The 16,920-nt window shown below is 28.6% G+C and overlaps 1 non-coding gene across 1 annotated transcript; it reads left to right on the top strand.

Annotated features, from left to right (window-relative positions):
• The first annotated feature begins 2,440 nt into the window (after nucleotides 1–2,440).
• Nucleotides 2,441–2,512, top strand: TRNAD-GUC (transfer RNA aspartic acid (anticodon GUC)). Its single transcript has one exon. It is a non-coding gene; the product is annotated as a tRNA-Asp (tRNA).
• Nucleotides 2,513–16,920: the final 14,408 nt, after the last annotated feature.

Raw genomic sequence — 16,920 nt, 5'->3', positions numbered from 1 at the left:
GCTAATGATGGATACCGAATCCTACTGTAAGTATAATGGAGCCGAGTTGCAGGAGATCCACTCTCAGGCGACACCGGACTCCCCCTGAAGACGGAAAGATATGAAGGAGATACCGAATCTCTAAGATTCGGTAATATACTAATAAAGACCGAATCCCACATGATCCGCCAAGAGCGCGTCAGGTCCGAGATTCGGGTAAACGACTGAATATGGAAATCTTGTCCTATTTGGACACAAACACTACATATGGAAGGATAAGCTCTACTTTAGGAAGATAAGACTATTTAGGAAGACGTTCCTAAATAGGACTCTTATCAGATTAAGGTAGATCTCGACAAATCAGAAGAATCCTTAAGATACGGCCGAATCCCTACAAAGTAGGATTCACCTGCCTAATACAACTCTACTAGGTATATTCGACTACTATAAAAGGAGCACGAGGTATGCCTAAAATCACAATTACATTCATATACTCAAAACGCTGCTCAAAGCTCTAAACTGACTTTAGCATCGGAGAGTTAATCGGACAACCACCGTCCGGTTAGCTTCTACCCTGTTTTGCAGGTTCACTCACCGGTTCAGAAGGCAGACTCCATCAATAACTTATGAATTAGAAAAAATAACTTTATAAATATATATAAAAAAATTAACCTTATAAGAAGTATTTTAATTTCACAGGGAGTATTTTAATCTCAGAGAAAGTACTTTAACCTCACAAAGAGTACTTTAACCTCACATGGAATACTTTTAACTTCACAGGGAGGACAATTATCAGTATATTTGAATAATGGTTTAAATTAAATAACGAATTAAGGTTAAAATTTAAAAACACATACTTGTTGAAGAGCAGGTCACTGATTAGTGAGTCTCAGGAATAATAATATTGAGTTACAGTAGCAATGCGTATCAACAATTGATATTAAGCATTTAACAAGATTTGAATAACCTCAATTAGAATCAAATTATATATGTTTTGAAAAAAATCGCTAAAAAGGTTAAAAAATAACTTATCAGTCAATAACCTTATGATAAAATATCCATGACAATGAGTGTTCTAAGTCTGCAGATGTGCTTGTTCTCATACTATTAAGATTCATAAAAAAGTATAATAATAATTCATGAAAATACTAATAAAAATGAGGTAATGTGAAAATTAAATTAACTAAAACAACAACAAAAAAGCATCTTAAAACACGCAAATTTTAACTTCCAATCATTGATTTGCAATATTCTTTTTTGGCAACACTTGCATTTAAATTAATAAAATTGACCAATAGAAACACCAACGTTAATTCTAATATGAACAAAATATTACCATTCAAGAAACATAAGCAGAACTAGAGTAAAAACAAGAAAAACAACACTCTTTGAACTCATTTTAAGTAGGCTTAACCCCTTAAAAAGCCCCCACCTTTCAACCCCTTCGTTTGCACCCTCACCTTTCAAAATCTCCAATTTTATCCAAATTATCACCTTTCATTTTCAATTGCACCCTAAAAGTATTAAATTAAGCTTTTGTCACTAAAAAAAGTTGAAATCGATACTTTATATTTTAATTCATGTTCTGAATAGTATTTAATGTTTAAATTTCAACAACAAAACCATATTTAATGATATTTTTAATTGATTTATATTTTATATAAAAAAATTTAACTTTCAAAATTTTAGGAAATATGTTTTTATTGTTGAAATTTAAACATTGAGGACTATTTAGAATATGGATTAAAATATAAATTATCGATTTGAACTTTTTTATAGTAAAAAAGAGCTAATTTAATATTTTTAGGGTGAAATTGAAAATAAAAGGTGGAAATTTGGATAAAATTGGAGATTTTGAAAGATGAGGGTGCAAATGAAGGGGGGTTGAAAGGTGGGGGGGTTTTTCAGGGGATTAGCTTTTTAAGTACTGAAAAGGTAAAATAATAAAATTTAAAAGGCTTAATACATAGTTTGACCCCTGAACTTGTACCCTTTTACCCATCTAACTCCTACATTTAACGTCTCACCTATCGAACCTCTGAAGTTGTTAAATAATCCGATTTAACCCCTGAACTTGATAAATATGTATGTATTGAACCCTTCGTGTCCACCTGTCACTTGAAACGTTTTAGAAGAAATTGTGTACGGAGGGGTTAAATGTTTACGTATTTATCAAGTTCGGGGGTCAAATCGGGTTATTTAACAAGTTCAGGGATTCGATAGGTGAGACGTTAAGTTTGAAGGTTAGATGGGTAAAAGTGTACAAGTTCAGGGGTCAAACTATATATTCAGCCAAATTTAAAACAATTCAAAAGAATCAAAATCAAAGAAACAGTTAACAAAATTTAAACCAATAGAAATTAGCTTTTAAAATTTAGGAGGGACAAACATAAAAGTGCAATAAGATCTTTTATTCACTGGACCTATATTTTTATGAGTTGTGCGTATGGTTTAACATCAAGTCGTTGTAGTATAGTGGTAAGTATTCCCGCCTGTCACGCGGGTGACCCGGGTTCGATCCCCGGCAACGGCGTTTATTTTTTCATTTTTGCCTAAAAAACGTAAAAATGTTCATTTTTTATATTGATACAATTAATGCATTTGTATTGACGACCTTCTTACTCTTTAATAAATGTATTAAATATGGCATTGACTTTCCTGTAGATATTTTGGCATGTCTTTAATTTTTTATTTAATCCAAGCAAAAAGAGATCAGATGATCATTACAATTTCTTAAAAATTGAATGAAACTGACTGATTGAGTTTTAGCCAAAACTAATTAATATTCAGTTATAATTTTCGTAAAATATGGTTTATTTTTCATGTTTAAAAATAGTTTTTTCTCTGCTCTCTACCATGATTTAATCATTGCTCCTTCTTTTAACTCTCTCTCTACACTAGCAGTAGGCAAAATCTTGGCCTCTCATTGCAAAATGTTTGCAATTTCCCCATACTTGTTTTGCTCTACGATTTGACATTCATGACATAATCCTATTTTTATTTTTATCAATCTTTAGTCAAACTAATTATTTCTCCTCTACATTTCTTCCACAAATAATCATCAACAACTGCCCAAGCACATATTCATACATTTAATTCAAATATTTAAGATTTGGTTATGATATATGATTTATCCCATATATTTAATGTTTCCATACCATATTATCATGTGGGAAGTTGAACTCTAAGTTGAGATTTTGTATATCTACATCTTCCTAACTAGAATAAATGAAGAAATTGAGACGAAAAAACGACATTTCGGAATAAATTCATTTTAGTTTTGCATATTTATAGTGGTGAATGAAAGCACGAACCAAAAGAAAGAAAACATATGCCAAAAATATATACATATAAGAAATTTAAGATTTCTCTTCAAAAGGAAACATAAAATTTGGGTTTGATCTAAAATTTACTGAATGAAATATCGTTTGATAAAAAAAAATTGGCCCGATCTGAAAAAAATTTATAGTTCCGCCATTGTCCACATTACTTTCAAATTATTCATTAAAAAAAACGAGGATGGAGAGAAGTGGATAAAGATTAAATGACTACAAAGAAATGCCTAAAATGAGTGTATACCACACATTAATATAACCAAAGAACAAAGATTAAATCCGGCAAGTGCATCTATTAAATTCCTGGAAAAAAATCTTTATCTTGTAATTAAATTAAAATCCTTATTGTACACTATATATTTATTACTCATAATCATAGCCTAAGTAAGACTTTTGAAATAGAAGCAGATCATTGACAAACACACAAGCAAAACATCTAAAAATCTAAAAAATTACAGAATGGAAAACTGCAATCTTGTTGATAGAAATCATAGATTTAGTTGGATATATAATAAATTAAAGAGAAATGAAATGATTGTCTTTGAAAATGTAAGAAGTATATATATATATATAATTAGATGTTGGCCAACTGGTGTTTCTGTTGTCTGTATAAATTAATTAATGTAGCAGTTAGAGATGATCCTTGTCCAGGTCTTCTAAGAAGATCTAACTCATTATTCCTCTCCACTTTTTTTCGTTTTTTTTATGATTAGTTTTGCTGAGTTGGTGCCTCAGATTTTCTCAACTCTTCAGAGACAGATTTGTTATGTTGCATAGGCCTAGATGGGTTTTTTCTTCTTCTTAGACATGGTTATAAAGATTATTTCACATAATTAATTAGAGCCTTAATAGCGTAAAAAATCATGAACTTTAACGTGTTTTGCAACTTGTACACAATTTTTTTGTTTTGGCAAATTAGTACACCAATTTTTAATTTTTTATAATTTTAGCACCGATCAATTTTTCTTCAGAAAAATAGAGAAAAATGATGATGTGTACACCGGAATAACCACTGTTCCAGCGTCATTTTTCTAACGGAAAATTGATTGGTGCTAAAATCGCAAAAAAATTAAAAGTCGATGTATTATTTTGCCAGAATTGAAAGTTTATGTTAAATTTGCAAAACACGTTAAAATTTGTGTTTTTTTTACGCTAAGCTTTAATTAGATTCAATTTCAATGCTTAAATTTTTTAAAGGTCCAATAAATTTATAATTTTCAATGAAATTATCTACTTTTCTATTTCTATTTAGAAATATTTGATATAATTTCAAAAATTAATCAAATTAAATGTATTTAGGTTACCACACAAAATATTTTTTTCTTATAATTTATAAACCAAAATTTATATTATATGATGATAACATATAAAATTTAAACTTTTATGACTGTTTCTATAGTTATTTTGTGTTTAATTTACTATATCTACTTTACTATTGGATGAATGTCATTACAATTCATCTAATATTAATTTGAGAATAAAGTAACATTTATGTTTAAAAACAAAATAAATATAGACCTGTTTTAATGGCAAATTATTTTATTTTATTTTTTGCTACGATTTGGCTTTTTCAATTGTGATATAGGCACAACGATTTTTGTCATTAGAGAATTAATGGTGGTGGATGGACTAGGACTACGAACAACAATGAATGAGTTATTGATTTCTGACTGTCGTCATCTGATGACAAAGATGATAGAGTAGTCTTAGTTGATATCCTCAATCTAATTTCAAATTTTTAGAAATTAGATTTTAAGTGGGTGGCCTATTCGATGGTTAAAAAAGTCATTATGGATGATTATTTTGCAGTTCTCATCATTTATTTATGGAATGACTTACTCATTATTGTTGAGGAGTCATTTACTATTTGTATATATCATTCTTCAATTAATGAAGTTTAATCTTTGACAAAAAAAAACTAAATATATGGTTAGACCGGTATTAATGTTCTACTCATACTCCTTTATATTTTTAGGTACGTCGCTTCTCTTTCATCTCTCGTCCTGATTGTTTTTTGGCATTTTCTCATAAATTTTTAGTTTTTGTTTATGCAGAGAAGAGTAGGTCATTGAAGACAAAAAGATGGAGTTTCAAATTCATTTGGATAGATAGAATGACTTGCAAATTTCGAGTTAAAGCTATCGCATAAACTTCAACTAGTTAATTAACATATGTTTTTCCATCTCGTTTAAGGAGAGATATATCTCATTTTTACCATTTTTACATATCTCATCTAGAAAGTTTATATCGTATTTCTACTGTCAATTTATATGAATATTCTCGTTTATTCTCTTTTATTTCTTTAAAAACAATTATCATAAACCTAAACACTATTTACAATCATTAATAAGAATAAAATGATTTTTTTATTATTTATTGCCTTCTTAAACTATACGCGAAAGCCTTTTGTCTTTACTTATACAAGATGAAGGTATTTTAAAAAATGTTTATATGGTTTCTGATGAAGTCTACCTTCAAAACGGCTTAGCAGGTAAAACAGAGATTAGAACGCTGATTAGATGATGGTTGTCCGCTAAGCACTCCAATATTAAGTTTGTAATTGACCGTTATAATAGCTTATGAGCTTATTGAGTATCGATGATGATGTGTTGTGATAGACACACCTCATACTCCTTTTATAGTAGTATGGTGAGGGAAAACACCTAATATTGTCCGAATAGGATTATGATTTCTATTTCGTAGTAAACGTTATCCGAGCCGGATTCTCCAATATGCCTTCTAGAAGGCCCAAGTCTTCTGAATGATTTTAGAACCTTTTAGATTAACCAAGTTGTAATTGAACAAGGAGTCCATGTTTGGATAAGATAAAAATCTTTATGCGGATTTGTCGGAGTGTTGTTCTTTCCAATACCAGGGAGCTCGGCCTTAGTAGGAAGAATTCTAGGGGGTTCACTTCAATGGGTGGATCCCTAGAGATTCGGTTGCTTGATCATTAAGTTGATCACCTTTATTTTGTAGGATTCATATGTATGGATCCAGTATTAGACCATTATGTCCGGTTTCCACCACTTACATTTTAAATCAGTATTTTAAAACTCGAATCGGTGTGGCTACCGAGTTAACGGCCGATTGAGTAAAATTATAGAAAAAAATAAAAATTTGGACCGAACTTGTTTCGTTCATGACCCGACTGTTAGTTCAACCGATTTAACTATCGGTTCATTCTGGTTCTTTTGGTCTAATTCGATATAATATGGTTGGATTAGACTTTTGGTTTTATGTTATTTAAACTGGACACCTGACAGGTTATCGATTTAATCGATTGAACCGAACAGTCCAATCCGATTCTTTAATCAGTGTTTCAAACATACATATTTAATTTTAACCAATAAACGAATAATACTCTAACTAATAAATAAAAAAACCAACGGTTTTTAAAGTTAAATTGGTTCAATAACTTTTAATTTTTACACATGAAATTTTAACTAAATTTTACAGTTTTATCTGTCCAATTAATTTTGGATTTTATAAATTTTTTGTCAGAAAGAATCGATCATATTTTTATTTTTATTTTATAAAAGAATCGAATTGATCTTCGATTTTCAGACCGGAAAACTGAACCGGGTGATCCGGTAGGATTAAAACACAGCTTTTCTCCATATACTGATAGGACATTGTTAAGTAAAATGGATATGGTAGGAGTGAAGCAGGCGTATATGCGATGAGTGGAAGTAGGTCATGTCAATGAGTTGATATTTAGATTTCAAACTAGTTCTCATTTGACTTACTTCTGCTCAATCTTAGTGATGATGTAACCTATGCGATTAGATCCTCCCATCAACGCAGAATCTATTTCAAAAGCCACCACCCCTCTCTTTTAAGAACCGAATCGGACTGGCCGGTTCAACCGATTTGACCGTAATTTGAATGTCATTTTGGTTTATATTACTTCTATTATTTCAATTTACATTTCTATCATAATAAATTTTAAAAATGAAACAACACGAGAAATTTATTTGAATTTTTTCCGCTTCAATTTGGACAATTGGCTACGATTGAAAGTGAAAATTGAAATCGCGCTAAAATTGAAGATTTTAAAAGTTGTGTCCATGAACGATTGAAAGTGAAAATTGCATCTTTGTAGTGCAGCTAGGCTACTCATTTTTACTCCCCTAAGGCTTTAACTACTCCTGCTCAATGAAATAAAATGTGCTCTAAATCTAAATATACTATATAGTTTATATGTTGCACGAAAACAGATTTTGGAAACATGAAACGCTGAAATATCAAAAATGTATAATTTCAAATATTTTGAGAAGTATCTAAAATTAAAATAAAATATTGTAAGTAAGACTCCATACATTTTCGTATAACCAACTTTGCAATGAGAAAGATAAAAGATAAGAAACTATATTAAAAAAGTAAGACTATAAGAACAATAATATAATAAAACATTATATTATATTTGTTTGTAGCAGATATTGTGATACATGGTTGAATATAATCTTAACCCCCCCAAAAAGATACTAATAAACATGAAAATAGAACCCTGATAACAAGATTCTCCTAGTGTCCTATATGACTCAAATTGGAACATATTTCTAATGCTGGGGACTATAGTTTTAGACAAAAAGGGCAAAAGAGTCCTAGTGGGGTCATCTTCTATGCATATTTCAGTTGGAATTGGGCTGATTTTGATTAGAACTTGTAGAGCTCAGATTCAGGTCAATCATGGTGTTGTTGGCTGCTGCATTGGTCAGCTTCTGTTTCAGCTCTGATAGTAATGCTTGGTTTTCCTGGTTCAGAATCTGTGCTTTTTTCCTCAGCCTTTCGTTCTCCTTCATTATGTAGCAGTTTTGCAGGTACAGCTTTGAGTTCAGTCTTTCCATCGCAAAAATTCCTGTAAAGCCCTGAAACCAAAAAAAGAAGAAACTTCAAGAAACAGAGGAATTCAGGGGATTAAAAAATGATAAAAATATCAAGAAATAAACAAAGTGTAATCAAAAGAAATGTGAAGAATCCAAAGAAAAACAGAGTTGAAAATGCATGCAGTATATGAAATGTGTTACTAGTGGATAAAGAAAACTAAGAAAGCCCCATGAAAGTAAGAATGTTTAGCCAAGTTAGTGAAAAAGAAAGTGGGGTCTGTAGTTTATCTAAAAAGATCACCTTTTTGAGTTCGGTAAACTCGGAGGAGCTATGAAGCTGAGTTAGAGTGAGTGAGTGAGTTGGCGAGTGGGGAAAAAAGAGAGGGGTTGAGAATTTATATAGAGATTTGAGTTGAGAGGAGGATTATGTATGGGGTTTCTCTCACTAGAAAAAACTGACACAACAATCATGCATGTGTAAGCATGGAAGGCGGCCGGTTAAGAGCAAAAAAATTAATGAAATTTTGGGTGATGATGATGAATATGAGGTCATGTGAATGATGATTCTTTTCTTTCCCACAAAAACTAATTCTCTGCATTTCAACTTCTATTGCAATCCTTTTTATATTATTGATCTTAAACCGGTTTTATTCATCTTTTCTTTTTGAAAATGTAACTAAATTTTGAGGTTAGAATTAATATACCATTCTTTTTATCTATTTGAATGTGTAACATGTTTATAATAGTAATTGTTTAATCAACTTACTCTCAACTAAACGATGCAGTTTAAATAATGATAAATTTGAATTCTACACATACAACAAAGAGTATGCAATCGGTTTTTTTTTTAGGATAATTGGGGAGGAGGAGCGCTTGTGGGAGGAATTGAACCCATGACCTAACAGTTTGCTGCGTAGCGCTTATATCATTTGAGCTATAACTCATTGGTGGTTTATTTTTCTTATTTTGATTTTTAGTTTGATTTACGTTAAAAATTAACTATAAAATTTTAGAGTCTAATGATGAATTATTTTTTTAAAATTCCTTTTCATTGATTTTATTGTTCTGATACATGCCGGGATTGAATTGGGAAATTAATTTGTTTATATTGTCGAATTGTAGAGTAAACCGGGTTTATCAATTTAATTTTTGCACTCGTAATCTTTATTTAATCTTGAAAGAGAAATTTTATGTATGTTCGAATAAATGTAGTATAATTACATAATAAGAAATAATTCAATGGAAAAATGTATTTAAGCGAGTGTTCGAGTTGGTAATTTCACATTGAACTAGAGTTAAACTACTTTTAAGAAAAGAAAAAAAGAAGAAGCTAAAAGGGCAATGAAGTCATTAAATGTGGTATTATCACCATAAGTTGAAATTATTATGGTTAATTAATAAGGGTGGTGAATAATGGGGGGTAGAGTTAAAAACCCTAGGGCTTGTAGAAAAGAAAATGATGGGTGCGGGCTAGGGCCGTCCCCAAGATTCGCAATGATGGTTTGGATTGGTTCGAACCATCATCACCACTTCTTCACCATTTATCATCATCACCATCATCAATTCTCTTTTGTTTTACTTCTTATTCTACTTTCCTTTCCAACAATTTTTTCTTGGTTTGGCAACTCTTTTCTTTAATCATTTTTCTTGCCCTAATTTTCTACTCCCTCACTAATCCAACTTGCCCGTATTTCTCAATTATATCTACATATCTACTATAGGTCTTTTCATAATTAATCTTATTTATAGGGATATTCTTGTAATTTTCCTCCTGTTTATGGACAAAATGTACCCTTGTAGGCAAAATAGGTTAATTTTGTTTAACAAATTGGGTGTATTAGAGTGTGCCTTGTATTGTTTTTTTAGAGAGGTAGACCTACTTTATTTATTAATCAGGGTTAGAGGAAGTTAATTTAGATTTTTTTTAATTCAGCTCACTAGCTGCAGAGGCTTGGGTCGAATCCAAAATATTTGAAAGATCCATAGAAGCTTAATTATGCATTTGTTTCCTTTTTGCCTCTTTTACTTTATTTATAGGCAAAAAGTACAAAAAAATCCTCGAGATTTTTTAAAAATACAAAGGAACTCTTACTTTTTTTAGCACAAAAAATCCCTTGTTATTCCAAAATGGAACAAAAACCCTCTTCCTTCCCTTCATTTTACAGACAACTATTGAAGTGCTAACGTGGTAGTAAAAAAGATTCAAAAATGTTTTTAATGTTTGAAATAGTTATCAATTTTACATTTAAAACTTTTATAGCATTATTTCACCATTTTCATCATCTAATCAAACCATATGACAAACCAAATTAAAATCAAACTCAATCTTTAAATCAAATCAATTGATTTTATTATTATAATTATATATATATATATATATATGTAATTTATACTTTTAATTAATTAAAATTAATTAAAATTCTTAATTAACTATAATTATATATAAATTTAAATCAAATAAATTTGTCAAAATAAATTTATGAATTTTATTAAATCTCAATTTATCTTGGAGACTTCGATTTATTTCAAACTAAAATTTATTTCAAAATTTTAAATTCCAACGTTGTCCTCTTTCACCCCGACCACCGCCACCCTCACCTTTCTCACTTCGGCCGGCCACTAATCTAAACCAATTAAAATAAAAAACAATTAAATTATTAAAACTCAATTAAATATAATTAAACCAAACAAAACTCAATTAATAAAACACAATTAAACTAATTAAAAATAATTAAACCAATCAAATCCAATTAATCATGTCTAATTACTATTAATCAAAATCCAAGTAATAAAACCTGATTAAGCGTAATTAAATCAATAAAATTCCAAGTAATAAAATATCTTTCTAATAATCGACCTTAACATATTTTTATATTTTAAAATATTATATAACGACTGTTACTTATTTTTAGCCAAACATTGTCATAATTTTTAAACATAATGAAAATCTCTGTTCATGATTTTTTATTTTTATTTTTAAATCATTCATTTATATAATTTTAGAGCCATTATATTATTTTAAATTTTAATTTAAACTTTAAATATAACAATATAAGTAAAATGTTGCTTTATCATTTATAATGTATTCCTACTAATATTTATATTCATCAAATCAAGTGAAATAAAGCAATCTAATTTATTATTAATATTATTTTATTAAGAATGACTAAAGTTATTTTTGATAATTTAAAAACAAAAGTCATTTGTAGGAAAAATTGAACCCACGACCTTGGTAGAATACTACAATATAACTGTAAATGGACAAGATATTTTTAAAATACATTTTTATAATTTGGATGTAACATTCAATTTTTCAGTTTGGTTATTAATATCATCTTGAAGAATATCCAAATTAATTTCTATATTTTATTGAAAAAATTGTAATTTTATTCTCCATATATATATGTCCTCTAAATATTAAAATTACATATTAAATTTTCTTAAAATATAAAAATAAATTCTATTTTTAGTTATATTCTAACTGCTTTTATTTCTCATAAAAAACTTCTTTTATTTAGCAATTAGAATTTATTGATATTGGTAAGATTTTTTTTTAATTTATCCAATTAAAGTAACCTTAATATAGAAATATAGATTAATATAATTTTTAATGAGTACGTAATTTTTCTTGGTGAAATAATATTGCTATTTTTTTTCAAAAATGGTAGAAACTCTCTAAAATAATTTTAGGATTATTTTAACAAAATATTATAAAAACTGCATGTATCTTAATAATAGTTTTTAGTCTACGTGCAAATCATAGATTATTATTTGTTTATATTTATGGGATGGAGGGACTATTATTTTCAAAAATAGATCAAATTTATAAAAGAATTAATAAACATTTCTTTAAATGTTTTGGTTAAAATTACTCTGAAATTTTAATATTTATTATAGTCGACAATTTCGTCTTTTTTTGAAAATCAAACTATATCGTCTTTTATTTTTATTTTTGTTAATATTTTAGTCATTTCTTTAATCTTCGATATTAGTCAACTAAATCAATTAACTTAATTGATAGAATTAAGTTTTAGTTTAGTGTTCAAACTTAGTTTTAAAGATAAAAATAAATAAGAATTATATTTTTTGAGATTCAGTGACCTAATAATAAATTTAATTAATTTAAATTTAATTTATTTATTTATCTTTATAAATTTTATAATAATTATTTGGTATGTAATGTTTTTCAATCTTAAAAGTAAGAAAACTAAAAGAATTTTAAAAAATAAAAATAATAAAAATAACAAAAATATAAATTGGATTCATTAAACCATGAGGTCTTATTAAATATACTCCCTTGATAGGTCTAATTAAGTTTGTACGGGAATTAGAAAATAGAAGTTAAATTAGATATTATTGGCTAACTTTCTATTATACCCCTAAATGAATTATTTAGATGTTTTAAATAGTCATAATTATATGCTTTGAAAATACCAATTGCATATTAAAATTACAAATAAAAACTAAATTTGTTATTAATTTTTGTACTGAATTAAGTAATTATTAAATAATGATTCAGAGAATATAATTTGAATGGTTGAATCGATTAAGGGTAAACTTCACATCTCAACTAAAATAAATGGAATTTGACCTATATTTTGGGAGGTCCAAAATAGCAATTTGGCCTAATTTAATAGGACGGAGGGAGTAGTTTGTATCTCTATTTATGCCAAAATAATTTAAAGAACTAATTGAATTTTATCATTGTTTTTATTAATTTATTTTGACCTAGTTGACTAACACAAAAGATACACTAAATAATTAAAATGTTAGTAGCAATAAAAAAAAATCATACTATTCAATTTTCAAACAGAAAAGATGAAACTGTAAACGTCAATTGGGTATTCGAATAATTTACTCATACTTTTATATAATAAATAAATAAATAAATTTATATTATCCGCTATCCGTATAATTTTTCGGAATGTTCTTATTAACAATAGATTTGGTAAAGTTGAATTGCATGAATACAAAGTTGTGATAGAATATTTACTGGGTTGTATTATAACTCATTAAAACTTATGATTATAAACATGGAATAGCAAAGTCTATATGACATGGTTTTATGATTAAAATGGGGCAGATTTTGTAACCAATGTGCAATTATAAGCATGTAAAATGACCATAATACCCTTAACAGCTTTTGGTTTTGTGTTGAAACAATTGATGATGTTTTGTTTTACGTTATTAGAATCATAATTAGAAGGCATGATAAATCATAAGTTTAGGCATATAAATGTAGAGAGAGAAAATGAAATAATGAGAAAAAGGAAATGAAATTGGGCCAGCTTCAATCCTCATGGGTTATGAGTGCCCTAACGTGAAACATCATAGTTGACAGGGTGGGTATATTTTTGGTTGGGTCTTGTAGGGGTAAAATTGTCATACTAAATTATAATTTCTTTTCTTTTGGGCAAACCCCTCGTGGAGCTCGTTCATTTAATCCTTAATTTAAGATAGTAGTGCTTTTTGTTTTGCTTCTTTAAATGTAATTATGATTACTTATTCCATGGGATGTTTGTTTTTGCCTTGTAAATTACTAAAATACCCTTACAGAGATTTCTTGTGCAATTTATCTAACTTTATGGATCTTCCGTTCGTACCAAAATGATTTTTTTTATACAATGGACTGAATTAAATTATAAATATTTCAAATTGAATCTAATTATAATTGATTAGTTGATTTAATGGATTTTCTATTCGATTAGTACTAAACTAAAATCAAACTGGAAATTTAATTATTTTATCGTATTAAACTAAACCATATTAAATGTATTTATTTGATTTGATTGTCCAATTTAATTTATTTTTGGTACTCTTCGTAATGTAATAAATAATTATAGGTCCCTTGCTCTCCTTTTGCATTTCGAGACGACTAAATGACCTTGAACGGATTTCGTGAGCAATATGATTCCTCACCCTTATTATGGCTACTCTAAATTTATTAATTAGTACTAGTATATTGTACTATTATCGTGCATGATGTCCTCTTAAACCCAAGTATTGATAATCGTGGTTGAGTTTTACACAACTTATGCTAATTTTACTTAAATAGCCTAGGACATTTGGAACCTGACTTATTAGAAATTGGTGAGAGTTTGGGGGTCATTCAATAATTGTTATTAGGAAAATTATTAAAATGGTATAAAATCGGTTAATTTATAAAATATATAAGCTTTTAAAAATTATTTTTTTACGCTCCATATTTTTATTTTACACCTGAAACATTCTCTTTGTACGATTTGTATTAAAAATGTATCAACAATGTATCTTTACGGTATCCGATGTATATATACGATGTATTTTTGTTGAAAAATAAAAGCATAAATTTTATTTTTTGAGATAAAGATGAACTTTTTGAATTTTCTTTTTGATGAATAATATGTACATTAAAGGCCACAAGAAATGGCAAAAAAAAACCATAAACTCTAAATTTTCGCATTAAAAGTGGCACTCTCAAGAAGACACACTAAATGCTACAAAATAGAGTGATGGCAGAAACACTTACCGATCCGGAAAGAGAATATAATGGAGATTTCTAAAAAATTTCAAACCCGAATAGCAAAAGCTCCTATTACAAATTTTATTTTTTGAGATAAAGATGAACCTTTTGAATTTAAATCGTATATAAGAGATTTTGTTTTTGATAGTTTTGTAATTTTCTTTTTAAATTAAGCTGCGCGGATTTATAAAAAGATAAATTTTTATTGACAATCAACCATCACACATGCTTATTGGACAATATATTTTAACCCTGCTCTTTGGAAATGAATATTGTCTTAATTTAGTCTCTTACCAATTATTTTAGAAATACTAATAAATTTAATTGAGTCCGTCGATTTTTAATCTAGCAAATTTAATGTGGCTGGATTCGAGATTTTTATAGTCGTTTTCTATCGTCAATGATACAACATCATTTTGGCAAAAAAAGAACTTTATATTTTTAACTATTTGTTTTTTAGATTCCCCCTAACTCTGGCCATCATGCCATGTAAGAATAGGGATTAATAAATAAGTCCTAAATCCAATTTGCAACACTAAATTTGTCACCATTTAAGGCAATACAATAGGATTACTTTTATGTTAAAAGTGGAAAACATGTTTGTAATGAACGGGAACATAGAAGGGACATGGTTGTAGGACATGTCTATACGGCTCAGCTCTTACTATAATAAACAAGACTTGTATGTTTAATCTTTAAAGATAAAAAGATTGTTTCTTCTACTGGTTAATTAATAATTATTACAACCTAAATATTTCAACATTTTCACTTATGTCCTCATTACCTTGAATTTTTTAATACACATTAAATATATGTATATATGTTCTTTTTTTTCTAAAGGTAGAGTTTATTTTAAAAAATTAAAATTAAAATATAAAAATCATATAACAAGATTTAATATACGATCTTTCAAACTATAACCTAACAATTAATCACAAAACAATAAAATTAAAAAATACAGTAAATAAAAATTGAAAGGAGATGAATTAAAACGTTGGTCTCATTAGAGTGTCAAATTAAGGCACAACAATAATAATTTTTTTATTGGTGTGAGAATCTTAATTACTAATTGTAATTAATCACCTATTTTCCGGACAGGTAAAAAGTGATAAGAGACTGAAGCGTCCAATGATTTCCAAAAACAATCTGTACGAGTGACGAGCTATCAATCTTCTTGCTGGAATCTAAGCAGGCAAAATCTATATATAGCTACAAACTTGGAGGATTAAAACGTAATTAGTCATAAATAGCCTATAAAAATCCAAAGATATTGTAGTCTAAGTCCAGAAATTGAACTAATTGCAATATCATAGAAGTTTATGGGCTAGTTTGTAAGTTTTACGGACTAAAATTTACCATATCCAAATCCATAGGGTCTTAAAAGCCTTTTTTTTAACACTTTAAGGCACCAAAACTCATTTTTAGCACCTTTTTAGTTGGCTATCAAATTTAAATCCGAATCTAATAAAATAATAAGTGCTTTTAGCTAATCCTAATATTTCATGACTTATCACTTAAACAGTTTAAACCCTAGAAGACTCTAGCTAATCCTAAATTACCACTATAAATTCAGTCTTAAGACAGCCTAACTAATGGTCGAACCAGAAAAACAAAAATCCTAGGAAGAATTCGACATCCTTCCTAACATGTTGCATCAAAATACATCCAATCCAACTCGTGAGTCAGATAGTTCACCTCATGATTTTTTAGCTTTCGAGAAGCATATGCTATGACTCGAACATGTTGCATCAATATACATCCCAATCCAACTTTTGAAGCATCATAATAGACTGTAAATCCTTCCGTCCCTTCTGGTAACGCTAAGACTAGTGCAGTTGTCAAACACTCCTTCAGTTTCTAAAAACTGACTTCACACTGATTTGTCCACTCAAACTTAGTATTCTTCCGAGTTAACTTCATTAGTGGTGCAGACATATTCAAAAAGTCATGCACGAATCGTGTGTAATGTCCTGCCAAACCTAGGAAATTTCGGATCTCCGTGACTGAATTAGGTTGTTTCCTTTCTATAACAGCTTGAATTTTCTTTTGGTCAACTTTAATACCATTTTGAGTCATAACATGACCCAAGAACGCCATTTTTTAATCAAAATTCACATTTGGAAAACTTAGCATAGAGTGCTCTCTTAGCACCTAAAATACTATTCGCAAATGATGCGCGTGCTCTTCTTCCGTACGCCAGTAAACCAAAATATCATCAATAAACACAATCACAAACTAATCAAAAAACTTCATAAGCACTTTATTCATCAAGTCC

Source organism: Mercurialis annua, linkage group LG4 (genome assembly GCF_937616625.2).
Source record: "Mercurialis annua linkage group LG4, ddMerAnnu1.2, whole genome shotgun sequence".
Classification (NCBI taxonomy): Eukaryota; Viridiplantae; Streptophyta; class Magnoliopsida; order Malpighiales; family Euphorbiaceae; genus Mercurialis; species Mercurialis annua.
This window is presented reverse-complemented; position numbering and strand designations above follow the sequence as displayed.